The sequence below is a fragment of the Spermophilus citellus genome, assembly GCF_964194105.1.
Source record: "Spermophilus citellus genome assembly, chromosome: 5".
In the NCBI taxonomy this organism is placed as follows: Eukaryota; Metazoa; Chordata; class Mammalia; order Rodentia; family Sciuridae; genus Spermophilus; species Spermophilus citellus.
In genome coordinates, this window is record NC_138186.1 from 174,810,073 (window position 1) to 174,831,277 (window position 21,205).

The window sequence follows — 21,205 nt, forward strand, 5'->3', positions numbered from 1 at the left end:
ACCAGTGGCCATGAGCCTGATGTCCAGGTGGACGGCAGCCTTCCCACTGAGGACCAGTGGCCATGAGCCTGATGTCCAGGTGGACGGCACCTTCCTAATGAGGACCAGTGGCCATGAGCCTGATGTCCAGGTGGACGGCAGCCTTCCTACTGAGGACCAGTGGCCATGAGCCTGATGTCCAGGTGGACAGCAGCCTTTTTACTGAGGACCAGTGGCCATGAGCCTGATGTCCAGGTGGACAGCAGCCTTCCTACTGAGGACCAGTGGCCATGAGCCTGATGTCCAGGTGGACGGCAGCCTTCCCACTGAGGACCAGTGGCCATGAGCCTGATGTCCAGGTGGACGGCACCTTCCTACTGAGGACCAGTGGCCATGAGCCTGATGTCCAGGTGGACAGCAGCCTTCCTACTGAGGATCAGTGGCCATGAGCCTGATGTCCAGGTGGACAGCAGCCTTCCTACTGAGGATCAGTGGCCATGAGCCTGATGTCCAGGTGGACGGCAGCCTTCCTACTGAGGATCAGTGGCCATGAGCCTGATGTCCAGGTGGACGGCACCTTCCTACTGAGGACCAGTGGCCATGAGCCTGATGTCCAGGTGGACGGCAGCCTTCCTACTGAGGACCAGTGGCCATGAGCCTGATGTCCAGGTGGACAGCAGCCTTCCTACTGAGGATCAGTGGCCATGAGCCTGATGTCCAGGTGGACAGCAGCCTTCCTACTGAGGATCAGTGGCCATGAGCCTGATGTCCAGGTGGACAGCAGCCTTCCTACTGAGGACCAGTGGCCATGAGCCTGATGTCCAGGTGGACAGCAGCCTTCCTACTGAGGACCAGTGGCCATGAGCCTGATGTCCAGGTGGACGGCAGCCTTCCTACTGAGGATCAGTGGCCATGAGCCTGATGTCCAGGTGGACGGCAGCCTTCCTACTGAGGACCAGTGGCCATGAGCCTGATGTCCAGGTGGACAGCAGCCTTCCTACTGAGGACCAGTGGCCATGAGCCTGATGTCCAGGTGGACAGCAGCCTTCCTACTGAGGACCAGTGGCCATGAGCCTGATGTCCAGGTGGACGGCAGCCTTTTTACTGAGGACCAGTGGCCATGAGCCTGATGTCCAGGTGGACGGCAGCCTTTTTACTGAGGACCAGTGGCCATGAGCCTGATGTCCAGGTGGACGGCAGCCTTCCTACTGAGGACCAGTGGCCATGAGCCTGATGTCCAGGTGGACGGCAGCCTTCCTACTGAGGACCAGTGGCCATGAGCCTGATGTCCAGGTGGACGGCAGCCTTCCTACTGAGGACCAGTGGCCATGAGCCTGATGTCCAGGTGGACGGCAGCCTTCCTACTGAGGACCAGTGGCCATGAGCCTGATGTCCAGGTGGACGGCAGCCTTTTTACTGAGGACCAGTGGCCATGAGCCTGATGTCCAGGTGGGCGGCAGCCTTTTTACTGAGGACCAGTGGCCATGAGCCTGATGTCCAGGTGGACGGCAGCCTTTTTACTGAGGACCAGTGGCCATGAGCCTGATGTCCAGGTGGACGGCAGCCTTTTTACTGAGGACCAGTGGCCATGAGCCTGATGTCCAGGTGGGCGGCAGCCTTTTTACTGAGGACCAGTGGCCATGAGTCTGATGTCCATGTGGACAGCAGCCTTCCTAATGAGGACCAGTGGCCATGAGCCTGATGTCCAGGTGGGCGGCAGCCTTCCCACTGAGGACCAGTGGCCATGAGCCTGATGTCCAGGTGGACGGCAGCCTTTTTACTGAGGACCAGTGGCCATGAGCCTGATGTCCAGGTGGGCGGCACCTTCCTACTGAGGACCAGTGGCCATGAGCCTGATGTCCAGGTGGACAGCAGCCTTCCTACTGAGGACCAGTGGCCATGAGCCTGATGTCCAGGTGGACAGCAGCCTTCCTACTGAGGATCAGTGGCCATGAGCCTGATGTCCAGGTGGACAGCAGCCTTCCTACTGAGGACCAGTGGCCATGAGCCTGATGTCCAGGTGGGCGGCAGCCTTCCTACTGAGGACCAGTGGCCATGAGCCTGATGTCCAGGTGGACGGCAGCCTTCCTACTGAGGATCAGTGGCCATGAGCCTGGTGTCCAGGTGGACAGCAGCCTTCCTACTGAGGACCAGTGGCCATGAGCCTGATGTCCAGGTGGACAGCAGCCTTCCTACTGAGGACCAGTGGCCATGAGCCTGATGTCCAGGTGGACAGCAGCCTTCCTACTGAGGATCAGTGGCCATGAGCCTGGTGTCCAGGTGGACAGCAGCCTTCCTACTGAGGACCAGTGGCCATGAGCCTGATGTCCAGGTGGACAGCAGCCTTCCTACTGAGGACCAGTGGCCATGAGCCTGATGTCCAGGTGGACGGCAGCCTTCCTACTGAGGATCAGTGGCCATGAGCCTGATGTCCAGGTGGGCGGCAGCCTTCCTACTGAGGACCAGTGGCCATGAGCCTGATGTCCAGGTGGACGGCAGCCTTCCTACTGAGGACCAGTGACCATGAGCCTGATGTCCAGGTGGACGGCAGCCTTCCTACTGAGGACCAGTGACCATGAGCCTGATGTCCAGGTGGACGGCAGCCTTCCTACTGAGGACCAGTGGCCATGAGCCTGATGTCCAGGTGGACGGCAGCCTTCCTACTGAGGACCAGTGGCCATGAGCCTGATGTCCAGGTGGACAGCAGCCTTCCTACTGAGGATCAGTGGCCATGAGCCTGATGTCCAGGTGGACGGCAGCCTTCCCACTGAGGACCAGTGGCCATGAGCCTGATGTCCAGGTGGACAGCAGCCTTCCTACTGAGGACCAGTGGCCATGAGCCTGATGTCCAGGTGGACGGCAGCCTTCCCACTGAGGACCAGTGGCCATGAGCCTGATGTCCAGGTGGACGGCACCTTCCTACTGAGGATCAGTGGCCATGAGCCTGATGTCCAGGTGGACGGCAGCCTTTTTACTGAGGACCAGTGGCCATGAGCCTGATGTCCAGGTGGACGGCAGCCTTCCTACTGAGGACCAGTGGCCATGAGCCTGATGTCCAGGTGGACAGCAGCCTTCCTAATGAGGACCAGTGGCCATGAGCCTGATGTCCAGGTGGACAGCAGCCTTCCTACTGAGGATCAGTGGCCATGAGCCTGATGTCCAGGTGGACAGCAGCCTTCCTACTGAGGACCAGTGGCCATGAGCCTGATGTCCAGGTGGACGGCAGCCTTCCTACTGAGGACCAGTGGCCATGAGCCTGATGTCCAGGTGGACGGCAGCCTTCTTACTGAGGACCAGTGGCCATGAGCCTGATGTCCAGGTGGACGGCAGCCTTCCTACTGAGGACCAGTGGCCATGAGCCTGATGTCCAGGTGGACAGCAGCCTTCCTACTGAGGACCAGTGGCCATGAGCCTGATGTCCAGGTGGACAGCAGCCTTCCTACTGAGGACCAGTGGCCATGAGCCTGATGTCAAGGTGGACGGCAGCCTTCCCACTGAGGACCAGTGGCCATGAGCCTGATGTCCAGGTGGACGGCAGCCTTCCCACTGAGGACCAGTGGCCATGAGCCTGATGTCCAGGTGGACGGCAGCCTTCCCACTGAGGACCAGTGGCCATGAGCCTGATGTCCAGGTGGACGGCAGCCTTCCCACTGAGGACCAGTGGCCATGAGCCTGATGTCCAGGTGGACGGCAGCCTTCCCACTGAGGACCAGTGGCCATGAGCCTGATGTCCAGGTGGACGGCAGCCTTCCCACTGAGGACCAGTGGCCATGAGCCTGATGTCCAGGTGGACGGCACCTTCCTAATGAGGACCAGTGGCCATGAGCCTGATGTCCAGGTGGACGGCAGCCTTCCTACTGAGGACCAGTGGCCATGAGCCTGATGTCCAGGTGGACAGCAGCCTTTTTACTGAGGACCAGTGGCCATGAGCCTGATGTCCAGGTGGACAGCAGCCTTCCCACTGAGGACCAGTGGCCATGAGCCTGATGTCCAGGTGGACGGCAGCCTTCCCACTGAGGACCAGTGGCCATGAGCCTGATGTCCAGGTGGACGGCAGCCTTCCCACTGAGGACCAGTGGCCATGAGCCTGATGTCCAGGTGGACGGCAGCCTTCCTACTGAGGACCAGTGGCCATGAGCCTGATGTCCAGGTGGACAGCAGCCTTCCTACTGAGGACCAGTGGCCATGAGCCTGATGTCCAGGTGGACGGCAGCCTTCCCACTGAGGACCAGTGGCCATGAGCCTGATGTCCAGGTGGACAGCAGCCTTCCTACTGAGGACCAGTGGCCATGAGCCTGATGTCCAGGTGGACGGCAGCCTTCCCACTGAGGACCAGTGGCCATGAGCCTGATGTCCAGGTGGACGGCAGCCTTCCCACTGAGGACCAGTGGCCATGAGCCTGATGTCCAGGTGGACGGCACCTTCCTAATGAGGACCAGTGGCCATGAGCCTGATGTCCAGGTGGACGGCAGCCTTCCTACTGAGGACCAGTGGCCATGAGCCTGATGTCCAGGTGGACAGCAGCCTTTTTACTGAGGACCAGTGGCCATGAGCCTGATGTCCAGGTGGACAGCAGCCTTCCTACTGAGGACCAGTGGCCATGAGCCTGATGTCCAGGTGGACGGCAGCCTTCCCACTGAGGACCAGTGGCCATGAGCCTGATGTCCAGGTGGACGGCAGCCTTCCTACTGAGGACCAGTGGCCATGAGCCTGATGTCCAGGTGGGCGGCAGCCTTCCTACTGAGGACCAGTGGCCATGAGCCTGATGTCCAGGTGGACAGCAGCCTTCCTAATGAGGACCAGTGGCCATGAGCCTGATGTCCAGGTGGACGGCAGCCTTCCCACTGAGGACCAGTGGCCATGAGCCTGGTGTCCAGGTGGACGGCACCTTCCTACTGAGGACCAGTGGCCATGAGCCTGATGTCCAGGTGGACAGCAGCCTTCCTACTGAGGACCAGTGGCCATGAGCCTGATGTCCAGGTGGACGGCAGCCTTCCCACTGAGGACCAGTGGCCATGAGCCTGATGTCCAGGTGGACGGCAGCCTTCCCACTGAGGACCAGTGGCCATGAGCCTGATGTCCAGGTGGACGGCAGCCTTCCTACTGAGGATCAGTGGCCATGAGCCTGATGTCCAGGTGGACAGCAGCCTTCCTACTGAGGATCAGTGGCCATGAGCCTGATGTCCAGGTGGACAGCAGCCTTCCTACTGAGGATCAGTGGCCATGAGCCTGATGTCCAGGTGGACGGCAGCCTTCCTACTGAGGATCAGTGGCCATGAGCCTGATGTCCAGGTGGACGGCACCTTCCTACTGAGGACCAGTGGCCATGAGCCTGATGTCCAGGTGGACGGCAGCCTTCCTACTGAGGACCAGTGGCCATGAGCCTGATGTCCAGGTGGACAGCAGCCTTCCTACTGAGGATCAGTGGCCATGAGCCTGATGTCCAGGTGGACAGCAGCCTTCCTACTGAGGATCAGTGGCCATGAGCCTGATGTCCAGGTGGACAGCAGCCTTCCTACTGAGGACCAGTGGCCATGAGCCTGATGTCCAGGTGGACGGCAGCCTTCCTACTGAGGACCAGTGGCCATGAGCCTGATGTCCAGGTGGACGGCAGCCTTCCTACTGAGGATCAGTGGCCATGAGCCTGATGTCCAGGTGGACGGCAGCCTTCCTACTGAGGACCAGTGGCCATGAGCCTGATGTCCAGGTGGACAGCAGCCTTCCTACTGAGGACCAGTGGCCATGAGCCTGATGTCCAGGTGGACAGCAGCCTTCCTACTGAGGACCAGTGGCCATGAGCCTGATGTCCAGGTGGACGGCAGCCTTTTTACTGAGGACCAGTGGCCATGAGCCTGATGTCCAGGTGGACGGCAGCCTTTTTACTGAGGACCAGTGGCCATGAGCCTGATGTCCAGGTGGACGGCAGCCTTCCTACTGAGGACCAGTGGCCATGAGCCTGATGTCCAGGTGGACGGCAGCCTTCCTACTGAGGACCAGTGGCCATGAGCCTGATGTCCAGGTGGACGGCAGCCTTCCTACTGAGGACCAGTGGCCATGAGCCTGATGTCCAGGTGGACGGCAGCCTTCCTACTGAGGACCAGTGGCCATGAGCCTGATGTCCAGGTGGACGGCAGCCTTTTTACTGAGGACCAGTGGCCATGAGCCTGATGTCCAGGTGGGCGGCAGCCTTTTTACTGAGGACCAGTGGCCATGAGCCTGATGTCCAGGTGGACGGCAGCCTTTTTACTGAGGACCAGTGGCCATGAGCCTGATGTCCAGGTGGACGGCAGCCTTTTTACTGAGGACCAGTGGCCATGAGCCTGATGTCCAGGTGGGCGGCAGCCTTTTTACTGAGGACCAGTGGCCATGAGTCTGATGTCCATGTGGACAGCAGCCTTCCTAATGAGGACCAGTGGCCATGAGCCTGATGTCCAGGTGGGCGGCAGCCTTCCCACTGAGGACCAGTGGCCATGAGCCTGATGTCCAGGTGGACGGCAGCCTTTTTACTGAGGACCAGTGGCCATGAGCCTGATGTCCAGGTGGGCGGCACCTTCCTACTGAGGACCAGTGGCCATGAGCCTGATGTCCAGGTGGACAGCAGCCTTCCTACTGAGGACCAGTGGCCATGAGCCTGATGTCCAGGTGGACAGCAGCCTTCCTACTGAGGATCAGTGGCCATGAGCCTGATGTCCAGGTGGACAGCAGCCTTCCTACTGAGGATCAGTGGCCATGAGCCTGGTGTCCAGGTGGACAGCAGCCTTCCTACTGAGGACCAGTGGCCATGAGCCTGATGTCCAGGTGGACAGCAGCCTTCCTACTGAGGACCAGTGGCCATGAGCCTGATGTCCAGGTGGACGGCAGCCTTCCTACTGAGGATCAGTGGCCATGAGCCTGATGTCCAGGTGGGCGGCAGCCTTCCTACTGAGGACCAGTGGCCATGAGCCTGATGTCCAGGTGGACGGCAGCCTTCCTACTGAGGACCAGTGACCATGAGCCTGATGTCCAGGTGGACGGCAGCCTTCCTACTGAGGACCAGTGACCATGAGCCTGATGTCCAGGTGGACGGCAGCCTTCCTACTGAGGACCAGTGGCCATGAGCCTGATGTCCAGGTGGACGGCAGCCTTCCTACTGAGGACCAGTGGCCATGAGCCTGATGTCCAGGTGGACAGCAGCCTTCCTACTGAGGACCAGTGGCCATGAGCCTGATGTCCAGGTGGACGGCAGCCTTCTTACTGAGGATCAGTGGCCATGAGCCTGATGTCCAGGTGGACGGCAGCCTTCCCACTGAGGACCAGTGGCCATGAGCCTGATGTCCAGGTGGACAGCAGCCTTCCTACTGAGGACCAGTGGCCATGAGCCTGATGTCCAGGTGGACGGCAGCCTTCCCACTGAGGACCAGTGGCCATGAGCCTGATGTCCAGGTGGACGGCACCTTCCTACTGAGGATCAGTGGCCATGAGCCTGATGTCCAGGTGGACGGCAGCCTTTTTACTGAGGACCAGTGGCCATGAGCCTGATGTCCGGGTGGACGGCACCTTCCTACTGAGGACCAGTGACCATGAGCCTGATGTCCAGGTGGACAGCAGCCTTCCTACTGAGGACCAGTGGCCATGAGCCTGATGTCCAGGTGGACGGCAGCCTTCCTACTGAGGACCAGTGGCCATGAGCCTGATGTCCAGGTGGACGGCACCTTCCCACTGAGGACCAGTGGCCATGAGCCTGATGTCCAGGTGGACGGCAGCCTTCCTACTGAGGACCAGTGGCCATGAGCCTGATGTCCAGGTGGACGGCAGCCTTTTTACTGAGGACCAGTGGCCATGAGCCTGATGTCCAGGTGGACGGCAGCCTTCTTACTGAGGACCAGTGGCCATGAGCCTGATGTCCAGGTGGGCGGCAGCCTTCCTAATGAGGACCAGTGACCATGAGCCTGATGTCCAGGTGGACGGCAGCCTTCCTACTGAGGACCAGTGGCCATGAGCCTGATGTCCAGGTGGACAGCAGCCTTCCTACTGAGGACCAGTGGCCATGAGCCTGATGTCCAGGTGGGCGGCAGCCTTCCCACTGAGGACCAGTGGCCATGAGCCTGATGTCCAGGTGGACAGCAGCCTTCCTACTGAGGACCAGTGGCCATGAGCCTGATGTCCAGGTGGGCGGCAGCCTTTTTACTGAGGACCAGTGGCCATGAGCCTGGTGTCCAGGTGGACAGCAGCCTTCCTACTGAGGACCAGTGGCCATGAGCCTGATGTCCAGGTGGACAGCAGCCTTACTACTGAGGACCAGTGGCCATGAGCCTGATGTCCAGGTGGACAGCAGCCTTCCTACTGAGGACCAGTGGCCATGAGCCTGATGTCCAGGTGGACGGCAGCCTTCCTACTGAGGACCAGTGGCCATGAGCCTGATGTCCAGGTGGGCGGCAGCCTTCCTACTGAGGACCAGTGGCCATGAGCCTGATGTCCAGGTGGACGGCAGCCTTCCTACTGAGGACCAGTGGCCATGAGCCTGATGTCCAGGTGGACGGCAGCCTTCCTACTGAGGACCAGTGGCCATGAGCCTGATGTCCAGGTGGGCGGCAGCCTTCCTACTGAGGACCAGTGGCCATGAGCCTGATGTCCAGGTGGACGGCAGCCTTCCTAATGAGGACCAGTGGCCATGAGCCTGATGTCCAGGTGGACGGCACCTTCCTACTGAGGACCAGTGGCCATGAGCCTGATGTCCAGGTGGGCGGCAGCCTTCCCACTGAGGACCAGTGACCATGAGCCTGATGTCCAGGTGGACGGCACCTTCCTACTGAGGACCAGTGGCCATGAGCCTGATGTCCAGGTGGACAGCAGCCTTCCTAATGAGGACCAGTGGCCATGAGCCTGATGTCCAGGTGGACGGCAGCCTTCCTACTGAGGACCAGTGGCCATGAGCCTGATGTCCAGGTGGACGGCAGCCTTCCTACTGAGGACCAGTGGCCATGAGCCTGATGTCCAGGTGGACAGCAGCCTTCCTACTGAGGACCAGTGGCCATGAGCCTGATGTCCAGGTGGACGGCAGCCTTCCTACTGAGGACCAGTGGCCATGAGCCTGATGTCCAGGTGGGCGGCAGCCTTCCTACTGAGGACCAGTGGCCATGAGCCTGATGTCCAGGTGGACGGCAGCCTTTTTACTGAGGACCAGTGGCCATGAGCCTGATGTCCAGGTGGACAGCAGCCTTCCTACTGAGGATCAGTGGCCATGAGCCTGATGTCCAGGTGGACAGCAGCCTTCCTACTGAGGACCAGTGGCCATGAGCCTGATGTCCAGGTGGACGGCAGCCTTCCTACTGAGGACCAGTGGCCATGAGCCTGATGTCCAGGTGGACGGCAGCCTTCTTACTGAGGACCAGTGGCCATGAGCCTGATGTCCAGGTGGACGGCAGCCTTCCTACTGAGGACCAGTGGCCATGAGCCTGATGTCCAGGTGGACAGCAGCCTTCCTACTGAGGACCAGTGGCCATGAGCCTGATGTCCAGGTGGACAGCAGCCTTCCTACTGAGGACCAGTGGCCATGAGCCTGATGTCCAGGTGGACGGCAGCCTTCCCACTGAGGACCAGTGGCCATGAGCCTGATGTCCAGGTGGACGGCAGCCTTCCCACTGAGGACCAGTGGCCATGAGCCTGATGTCCAGGTGGACGGCAGCCTTCCCACTGAGGACCAGTGGCCATGAGCCTGATGTCCAGGTGGACGGCAGCCTTCCCACTGAGGACCAGTGGCCATGAGCCTGATGTCCAGGTGGACGGCAGCCTTCCCACTGAGGACCAGTGGCCATGAGCCTGATGTCCAGGTGGACGGCAGCCTTCCCACTGAGGACCAGTGGCCATGAGCCTGATGTCCAGGTGGACGGCACCTTCCTAATGAGGACCAGTGGCCATGAGCCTGATGTCCAGGTGGACGGCAGCCTTCCTACTGAGGACCAGTGGCCATGAGCCTGATGTCCAGGTGGACAGCAGCCTTTTTACTGAGGACCAGTGGCCATGAGCCTGATGTCCAGGTGGACAGCAGCCTTCCCACTGAGGACCAGTGGCCATGAGCCTGATGTCCAGGTGGACGGCAGCCTTCCCACTGAGGACCAGTGGCCATGAGCCTGATGTCCAGGTGGACGGCAGCCTTCCCACTGAGGACCAGTGGCCATGAGCCTGATGTCCAGGTGGACGGCAGCCTTCCTACTGAGGACCAGTGGCCATGAGCCTGATGTCCAGGTGGACAGCAGCCTTCCTACTGAGGACCAGTGGCCATGAGCCTGATGTCCAGGTGGACGGCAGCCTTCCCACTGAGGACCAGTGGCCATGAGCCTGATGTCCAGGTGGACAGCAGCCTTCCTACTGAGGACCAGTGGCCATGAGCCTGATGTCCAGGTGGACGGCAGCCTTCCCACTGAGGACCAGTGGCCATGAGCCTGATGTCCAGGTGGACGGCAGCCTTCCCACTGAGGACCAGTGGCCATGAGCCTGATGTCCAGGTGGACGGCACCTTCCTAATGAGGACCAGTGGCCATGAGCCTGATGTCCAGGTGGACGGCAGCCTTCCTACTGAGGACCAGTGGCCATGAGCCTGATGTCCAGGTGGACAGCAGCCTTTTTACTGAGGACCAGTGGCCATGAGCCTGATGTCCAGGTGGACAGCAGCCTTCCTACTGAGGACCAGTGGCCATGAGCCTGATGTCCAGGTGGACGGCAGCCTTCCCACTGAGGACCAGTGGCCATGAGCCTGATGTCCAGGTGGACGGCACCTTCCTACTGAGGACCAGTGGCCATGAGCCTGATGTCCAGGTGGACAGCAGCCTTCCTACTGAGGATCAGTGGCCATGAGCCTGATGTCCAGGTGGACAGCAGCCTTCCTACTGAGGATCAGTGGCCATGAGCCTGATGTCCAGGTGGACGGCAGCCTTCCTACTGAGGATCAGTGGCCATGAGCCTGATGTCCAGGTGGACGGCACCTTCCTACTGAGGACCAGTGGCCATGAGCCTGATGTCCAGGTGGACGGCAGCCTTCCTACTGAGGACCAGTGGCCATGAGCCTGATGTCCAGGTGGACAGCAGCCTTCCTACTGAGGATCAGTGGCCATGAGCCTGATGTCCAGGTGGACAGCAGCCTTCCTACTGAGGATCAGTGGCCATGAGCCTGATGTCCAGGTGGACAGCAGCCTTCCTACTGAGGACCAGTGGCCATGAGCCTGATGTCCAGGTGGACAGCAGCCTTCCTACTGAGGACCAGTGGCCATGAGCCTGATGTCCAGGTGGACGGCAGCCTTCCTACTGAGGATCAGTGGCCATGAGCCTGATGTCCAGGTGGACGGCAGCCTTCCTACTGAGGACCAGTGGCCATGAGCCTGATGTCCAGGTGGACAGCAGCCTTCCTACTGAGGACCAGTGGCCATGAGCCTGATGTCCAGGTGGACAGCAGCCTTCCTACTGAGGACCAGTGGCCATGAGCCTGATGTCCAGGTGGACGGCAGCCTTTTTACTGAGGACCAGTGGCCATGAGCCTGATGTCCAGGTGGACGGCAGCCTTTTTACTGAGGACCAGTGGCCATGAGCCTGATGTCCAGGTGGACGGCAGCCTTCCTACTGAGGACCAGTGGCCATGAGCCTGATGTCCAGGTGGACGGCAGCCTTCCTACTGAGGACCAGTGGCCATGAGCCTGATGTCCAGGTGGACGGCAGCCTTCCTACTGAGGACCAGTGGCCATGAGCCTGATGTCCAGGTGGACGGCAGCCTTCCTACTGAGGACCAGTGGCCATGAGCCTGATGTCCAGGTGGACGGCAGCCTTTTTACTGAGGACCAGTGGCCATGAGCCTGATGTCCAGGTGGGCGGCAGCCTTTTTACTGAGGACCAGTGGCCATGAGCCTGATGTCCAGGTGGACGGCAGCCTTTTTACTGAGGACCAGTGGCCATGAGCCTGATGTCCAGGTGGACGGCAGCCTTTTTACTGAGGACCAGTGGCCATGAGCCTGATGTCCAGGTGGGCGGCAGCCTTTTTACTGAGGACCAGTGGCCATGAGTCTGATGTCCATGTGGACAGCAGCCTTCCTAATGAGGACCAGTGGCCATGAGCCTGATGTCCAGGTGGGCGGCAGCCTTCCCACTGAGGACCAGTGGCCATGAGCCTGATGTCCAGGTGGACGGCAGCCTTTTTACTGAGGACCAGTGGCCATGAGCCTGATGTCCAGGTGGGCGGCACCTTCCTACTGAGGACCAGTGGCCATGAGCCTGATGTCCAGGTGGACAGCAGCCTTCCTACTGAGGACCAGTGGCCATGAGCCTGATGTCCAGGTGGACAGCAGCCTTCCTACTGAGGATCAGTGGCCATGAGCCTGATGTCCAGGTGGACAGCAGCCTTCCTACTGAGGACCAGTGGCCATGAGCCTGATGTCCAGGTGGGCGGCAGCCTTCCTACTGAGGACCAGTGGCCATGAGCCTGATGTCCAGGTGGACGGCAGCCTTCCTACTGAGGATCAGTGGCCATGAGCCTGGTGTCCAGGTGGACAGCAGCCTTCCTACTGAGGACCAGTGGCCATGAGCCTGATGTCCAGGTGGACAGCAGCCTTCCTACTGAGGACCAGTGGCCATGAGCCTGATGTCCAGGTGGACAGCAGCCTTCCTACTGAGGATCAGTGGCCATGAGCCTGGTGTCCAGGTGGACAGCAGCCTTCCTACTGAGGACCAGTGGCCATGAGCCTGATGTCCAGGTGGACAGCAGCCTTCCTACTGAGGACCAGTGGCCATGAGCCTGATGTCCAGGTGGACGGCAGCCTTCCTACTGAGGATCAGTGGCCATGAGCCTGATGTCCAGGTGGGCGGCAGCCTTCCTACTGAGGACCAGTGGCCATGAGCCTGATGTCCAGGTGGACGGCAGCCTTCCTACTGAGGACCAGTGACCATGAGCCTGATGTCCAGGTGGACGGCAGCCTTCCTACTGAGGACCAGTGACCATGAGCCTGATGTCCAGGTGGACGGCAGCCTTCCTACTGAGGACCAGTGGCCATGAGCCTGATGTCCAGGTGGACGGCAGCCTTCCTACTGAGGACCAGTGGCCATGAGCCTGATGTCCAGGTGGACAGCAGCCTTCCTACTGAGGATCAGTGGCCATGAGCCTGATGTCCAGGTGGACGGCAGCCTTCCCACTGAGGACCAGTGGCCATGAGCCTGATGTCCAGGTGGACAGCAGCCTTCCTACTGAGGACCAGTGGCCATGAGCCTGATGTCCAGGTGGACGGCAGCCTTCCCACTGAGGACCAGTGGCCATGAGCCTGATGTCCAGGTGGACGGCACCTTCCTACTGAGGATCAGTGGCCATGAGCCTGATGTCCAGGTGGACGGCAGCCTTTTTACTGAGGACCAGTGGCCATGAGCCTGATGTCCAGGTGGACGGCAGCCTTCCTACTGAGGACCAGTGGCCATGAGCCTGATGTCCAGGTGGACAGCAGCCTTCCTAATGAGGACCAGTGGCCATGAGCCTGATGTCCAGGTGGACAGCAGCCTTCCTACTGAGGATCAGTGGCCATGAGCCTGATGTCCAGGTGGACAGCAGCCTTCCTACTGAGGACCAGTGGCCATGAGCCTGATGTCCAGGTGGACGGCAGCCTTCCTACTGAGGACCAGTGGCCATGAGCCTGATGTCCAGGTGGACGGCAGCCTTCTTACTGAGGACCAGTGGCCATGAGCCTGATGTCCAGGTGGACGGCAGCCTTCCTACTGAGGACCAGTGGCCATGAGCCTGATGTCCAGGTGGACAGCAGCCTTCCTACTGAGGACCAGTGGCCATGAGCCTGATGTCCAGGTGGACAGCAGCCTTCCTACTGAGGACCAGTGGCCATGAGCCTGATGTCAAGGTGGACGGCAGCCTTCCCACTGAGGACCAGTGGCCATGAGCCTGATGTCCAGGTGGACGGCAGCCTTCCCACTGAGGACCAGTGGCCATGAGCCTGATGTCCAGGTGGACGGCAGCCTTCCCACTGAGGACCAGTGGCCATGAGCCTGATGTCCAGGTGGACGGCAGCCTTCCCACTGAGGACCAGTGGCCATGAGCCTGATGTCCAGGTGGACGGCAGCCTTCCCACTGAGGACCAGTGGCCATGAGCCTGATGTCCAGGTGGACGGCAGCCTTCCCACTGAGGACCAGTGGCCATGAGCCTGATGTCCAGGTGGACGGCACCTTCCTAATGAGGACCAGTGGCCATGAGCCTGATGTCCAGGTGGACGGCAGCCTTCCTACTGAGGACCAGTGGCCATGAGCCTGATGTCCAGGTGGACAGCAGCCTTTTTACTGAGGACCAGTGGCCATGAGCCTGATGTCCAGGTGGACAGCAGCCTTCCCACTGAGGACCAGTGGCCATGAGCCTGATGTCCAGGTGGACGGCAGCCTTCCCACTGAGGACCAGTGGCCATGAGCCTGATGTCCAGGTGGACGGCAGCCTTCCCACTGAGGACCAGTGGCCATGAGCCTGATGTCCAGGTGGACGGCAGCCTTCCTACTGAGGACCAGTGGCCATGAGCCTGATGTCCAGGTGGACAGCAGCCTTCCTACTGAGGACCAGTGGCCATGAGCCTGATGTCCAGGTGGACGGCAGCCTTCCCACTGAGGACCAGTGGCCATGAGCCTGATGTCCAGGTGGACAGCAGCCTTCCTACTGAGGACCAGTGGCCATGAGCCTGATGTCCAGGTGGACGGCAGCCTTCCCACTGAGGACCAGTGGCCATGAGCCTGATGTCCAGGTGGACGGCAGCCTTCCCACTGAGGACCAGTGGCCATGAGCCTGATGTCCAGGTGGACGGCACCTTCCTAATGAGGACCAGTGGCCATGAGCCTGATGTCCAGGTGGACGGCAGCCTTCCTACTGAGGACCAGTGGCCATGAGCCTGATGTCCAGGTGGACAGCAGCCTTTTTACTGAGGACCAGTGGCCATGAGCCTGATGTCCAGGTGGACAGCAGCCTTCCTACTGAGGACCAGTGGCCATGAGCCTGATGTCCAGGTGGACGGCAGCCTTCCCACTGAGGACCAGTGGCCATGAGCCTGATGTCCAGGTGGACGGCAGCCTTCCTACTGAGGACCAGTGGCCATGAGCCTGATGTCCAGGTGGGCGGCAGCCTTCCTACTGAGGACCAGTGGCCATGAGCCTGATGTCCAGGTGGACAGCAGCCTTCCTAATGAGGACCAGTGGCCATGAGCCTGATGTCCAGGTGGACGGCAGCCTTCCCACTGAGGACCAGTGGCCATGAGCCTGGTGTCCAGGTGGACGGCACCTTCCTACTGAGGACCAGTGGCCATGAGCCTGATGTCCAGGTGGACAGCAGCCTTCCTACTGAGGACCAGTGGCCATGAGCCTGATGTCCAGGTGGACGGCAGCCTTCCCACTGAGGACCAGTGGCCATGAGCCTGATGTCCAGGTGGACGGCAGCCTTCCCACTGAGGACCAGTGGCCATGAGCCTGATGTCCAGGTGGACGGCAGCCTTCCTACTGAGGATCAGTGGCCATGAGCCTGATGTCCAGGTGGACAGCAGCCTTCCTACTGAGGATCAGTGGCCATGAGCCTGATGTCCAGGTGGACAGCAGCCTTCCTACTGAGGATCAGTGGCCATGAGCCTGATGTCCAGGTGGACGGCAGCCTTCCTACTGAGGATCAGTGGCCATGAGCCTGATGTCCAGGTGGACGGCACCTTCCTACTGAGGACCAGTGGCCATGAGCCTGATGTCCAGGTGGACGGCAGCCTTCCTACTGAGGACCAGTGGCCATGAGCCTGATGTCCAGGTGGACAGCAGCCTTCCTACTGAGGATCAGTGGCCATGAGCCTGATGTCCAGGTGGACAGCAGCCTTCCTACTGAGGATCAGTGGCCATGAGCCTGATGTCCAGGTGGACAGCAGCCTTCCTACTGAGGACCAGTGGCCATGAGCCTGATGTCCAGGTGGACGGCAGCCTTCCTACTGAGGACCAGTGGCCATGAGCCTGATGTCCAGGTGGACGGCAGCCTTCCTACTGAGGATCAGTGGCCATGAGCCTGATGTCCAGGTGGACGGCAGCCTTCCTACTGAGGACCAGTGGCCATGAGCCTGATGTCCAGGTGGACAGCAGCCTTCCTACTGAGGACCAGTGGCCATGAGCCTGATGTCCAGGTGGACAGCAGCCTTCCTACTGAGGACCAGTGGCCATGAGCCTGATGTCCAGGTGGACGGCAGCCTTTTTACTGAGGACCAGTGGCCATGAGCCTGATGTCCAGGTGGACGGCAGCCTTTTTACTGAGGACCAGTGGCCATGAGCCTGATGTCCAGGTGGACGGCAGCCTTCCTACTGAGGACCAGTGGCCATGAGCCTGATGTCCAGGTGGACGGCAGCCTTCCTACTGAGGACCAGTGGCCATGAGCCTGATGTCCAGGTGGACGGCAGCCTTCCTACTGAGGACCAGTGGCCATGAGCCTGATGTCCAGGTGGACGGCAGCCTTCCTACTGAGGACCAGTGGCCATGAGCCTGATGTCCAGGTGGACGGCAGCCTTTTTACTGAGGACCAGTGGCCATGAGCCTGATGTCCAGGTGGGCGGCAGCCTTTTTACTGAGGACCAGTGGCCATGAGCCTGATGTCCAGGTGGACGGCAGCCTTTTTACTGAGGACCAGTGGCCATGAGCCTGATGTCCAGGTGGACGGCAGCCTTTTTACTGAGGACCAGTGGCCATGAGCCTGATGTCCAGGTGGGCGGCAGCCTTTTTACTGAGGACCAGTGGCCATGAGTCTGATGTCCATGTGGACAGCAGCCTTCCTAATGAGGACCAGTGGCCATGAGCCTGATGTCCAGGTGGGCGGCAGCCTTCCCACTGAGGACCAGTGGCCATGAGCCTGATGTCCAGGTGGACGGCAGCCTTTTTACTGAGGACCAGTGGCCATGAGCCTGATGTCCAGGTGGGCGGCACCTTCCTACTGAGGACCAGTGGCCATGAGCCTGATGTCCAGGTGGACAGCAGCCTTCCTACTGAGGACCAGTGGCCATGAGCCTGATGTCCAGGTGGACAGCAGCCTTCCTACTGAGGATCAGTGGCCATGAGCCTGATGTCCAGGTGGACAGCAGCCTTCCTACTGAGGATCAGTGGCCATGAGCCTGGTGTCCAGGTGGACAGCAGCCTTCCTACTGAGGACCAGTGGCCATGAGCCTGATGTCCAGGTGGACAGCAGCCTTCCTACTGAGGACCAGTGGCCATGAGCCTGATGTCCAGGTGGACGGCAGCCTTCCTAATGAGGATCAGTGGCCATGAGCCTGATGTCCAGGTGGGCGGCAGCCTTCCTACTGAGGACCAGTGGCCATGAGCCTGATGTCCAGGTGGACGGCAGCCTTCCTACTGAGGACCAGTGACCATGAGCCTGATGTCCAGGTGGACGGCAGCCTTCCTACTGAGGACCAGTGACCATGAGCCTGATGTCCAGGTGGACGGCAGCCTTCCTACTGAGGACCAGTGGCCATGAGCCTGATGTCCAGGTGGACGGCAGCCTTCCTACTGAGGACCAGTGGCCATGAGCCTGATGTCCAGGTGGACAGCAGCCTTCCTACTGAGGATCAGTGGCCATGAGCCTGATGTCCAGGTGGACGGCAGCCTTCCCACTGAGGACCAGTGGCCATGAGCCTGATGTCCAGGTGGACAGCAGCCTTTTTACTGAGGACCAGTGGCCATGAGCCTGATGTCCAGGTGGACGGCAGCCTTCTTACTGAGGACCAGTGGCCATGAGCCTGATGTCCAGGTGGGCGGCAGCCTTCCTAATGAGGACCAGTGACCATGAGCCTGATGTCCAGGTGGACGGCAGCCTTCCTACTGAGGACCAGTGGCCATGAGCCTGATGTCCAGGTGGACAGCAGCCTTCCTACTGAGGACCAGTGGCCATGAGCCTGATGTCCAGGTGGGCGGCAGCCTTCCCACTGAGGACCAGTGGCCATGAGCCTGATGTCCAGGTGGACAGCAGCCTTCCTACTGAGGACCAGTGGCCATGAGCCTGATGTCCAGGTGGGCGGCAGCCTTTTTACTGAGGACCAGTGGCCATGAGCCTGGTGTCCAGGTGGACAGCAGCCTTCCTACTGAGGACCAGTGGCCATGAGCCTGATGTCCAGGTGGACAGCAGCCTTACTACTGAGGACCAGTGGCCATGAGCCTGATGTCCAGGTGGACAGCAGCCTTCCTACTGAGGACCAGTGGCCATGAGCCTGATGTCCAGGTGGACGGCAGCCTTCCTACTGAGGACCAGTGGCCATGAGCCTGATGTCCAGGTGGGCGGCAGCCTTCCTACTGAGGACCAGTGGCCATGAGCCTGATGTCCAGGTGGACGGCAGCCTTCCTACTGAGGACCAGTGGCCATGAGCCTGATGTCCAGGTGGACGGCAGCCTTCCTACTGAGGACCAGTGGCCATGAGCCTGATGTCCAGGTGGGCGGCAGCCTTCCTACTGAGGACCAGTGGCCATGAGCCTGATGTCCAGGTGGACAGCAGCCTTCCTAATGAGGACCAGTGGCCATGAGCCTGATGTCCAGGTGGACGGCACCTTCCTACTGAGGACCAGTGGCCATGAGCCTGATGTCCAGGTGGGCGGCAGCCTTCCCACTGAGGACCAGTGACCATGAGCCTGATGTCCAGGTGGACGGCACCTTCCTACTGAGGACCAGTGGCCATGAGCCTGATGTCCAGGTGGACAGCAGCCTTCCTAATGAGGACCAGTGGCCATGAGCCTGATGTCCAGGTGGACGGCAGCCTTCCTACTGAGGACCAGTGGCCATGAGCCTGATGTCCAGGTGGACGGCAGCCTTCCTACTGAGGACCAGTGGCCATGAGCCTGATGTCCAGGTGGACAGCAGCCTTCCTACTGAGGACCAGTGGCCATGAGCCTGATGTCCAGGTGGACGGCAGCCTTCCTACTGAGGACCAGTGGCCATGAGCCTGATGTCCAGGTGGGCGGCAGCCTTCCTACTGAGGACCAGTGGCCATGAGCCTGATGTCCAGGTGGACGGCAGCCTTTTTACTGAGGACCAGTGGCCATGAGCCTGATGTCCAGGTGGACGGCAGCCTTCCTACTGAGGACCAGTGGCCATGAGCCTGATGTCCAGGTGGACAGCAGCCTTCCTAATGAGGACCAGTGGCCATGAGCCTGATGTCCAGGTGGACAGCAGCCTTCCTACTGAGGATCAGTGGCCATGAGCCTGATGTCCAGGTGGACAGCAGCCTTCCTACTGAGGACCAGTGGCCATGAGCCTGATGTCCAGGTGGACGGCAGCCTTCCTACTGAGGACCAGTGGCCATGAGCCTGATGTCCAGGTGGACGGCAGCCTTCTTACTGAGGACCAGTGGCCATGAGCCTGATGTCCAGGTGGACGGCAGCCTTCCTACTGAGGACCAGTGGCCATGAGCCTGATGTCCAGGTGGACAGCAGCCTTCCTACTGAGGACCAGTGGCCATGAGCCTGATGTCCAGGTGGACAGCAGCCTTCCTACTGAGGACCAGTGGCCATGAGCCTGATGTCCAGGTGGACGGCAGCCTTCCCACTGAGGACCAGTGGCCATGAGCCTGATGTCCAGGTGGACGGCAGCCTTCCCACTGAGGACCAGTGGCCATGAGCCTGATGTCCAGGTGGACGGCAGCCTTCCCACTGAGGACCAGTGGCCATGAGCCTGATGTCCAGGTGGACGGCAGCCTTCCCACTGAGGACCAGTGGCCATGAGCCTGATGTCCAGGTGGACGGCAGCCTTCCCACTGAGGACCAGTGGCCATGAGCCTGATGTCCAGGTGGACGGCAGCCTTCCCACTGAGGACCAGTGGCCATGAGCCTGATGTCCAGGTGGACGGCACCTTCCTAATGAGGACCAGTGGCCATGAGCCTGATGTCCAGGTGGACGGCAGCCTTCCTACTGAGGACCAGTGGCCATGAGCCTGATGTCCAGGTGGACAGCAGCCTTTTTACTGAGGACCAGTGGCCATGAGCCTGATGTCCAGGTGGACAGCAGCCTTCCCACTGAGGACCAGTGGCCATGAGCCTGATGTCCAGGTGGACGGCAGCCTTCCCACTGAGGACCAGTGGCCATGAGCCTGATGTCCAGGTGGACGGCAGCCTTCCCACTGAGGACCAGTGGCCATGAGCCTGATGTCCAGGTGGACGGCAGCCTTCCTACTGAGGACCAGTGGCCATGAGCCTGATGTCCAGGTGGACAGCAGCCTTCCTACTGAGGACCAGTGGCCATGAGCCTGATGTCCAGGTGGACGGCAGCCTTCCCACTGAGGACCAGTGGCCATGAGCCTGATGTCCAGGTGGACAGCAGCCTTCCTACTGAGGACCAGTGGCCATGAGCCTGATGTCCAGGTGGACGGCAGCCTTCCCACTGAGGACCAGTGGCCATGAGCCTGATGTCCAGGTGGACGGCAGCCTTCCCACTGAGGACCAGTGGCCATGAGCCTGATGTCCAGGTGGACGGCACCTTCCTAATGAGGACCAGTGGCCATGAGCCTGATGTCCAGGTGGACGGCAGCCTTCCTACTGAGGACCAGTGGCCATGAGCCTGATGTCCAGGTGGACAGCAGCCTTTTTACTGAGGACCAGTGGCCATGAGCCTGATGTCCAGGTGGACAGCAGCCTTCCTACTGAGGACCAGTGGCCATGAGCCTGATGTCCAGGTGGACGGCAGCCTTCCCACTGAGGACCAGTGGCCATGAGCCTGATGTCCAGGTGGACGGCACCTTCCTACTGAGGACCAGTGGCCATGAGCCTGATGTCCAGGTGGACAGCAGCCTTCCTACTGAGGATCAGTGGCCATGAGCCTGATGTCCAGGTGGACAGCAGCCTTCCTACTGAGGATCAGTGGCCATGAGCCTGATGTCCAGGTGGACGGCAGCCTTCCTACTGAGGATCAGTGGCCATGAGCCTGATGTCCAGGTGGACGGCACCTTCCTACTGAGGACCAGTGGCCATGAGCCTGATGTCCAGGTGGACGGCAGCCTTCCTACTGAGGACCAGTGGCCATGAGCCTGATGTCCAGGTGGACAGCAGCCTTCCTACTGAGGATCAGTGGCCATGAGCCTGATGTCCAGGTGGACAGCAGCCTTCCTACTGAGGATCAGTGGCCATGAGCCTGATGTCCAGGTGGACAGCAGCCTTCCTACTGAGGACCAGTGGCCATGAGCCTGATGACCAGGTGGACAGCAGCCTTCCTACTGAGGACCAGTGGCCATGAGCCTGAT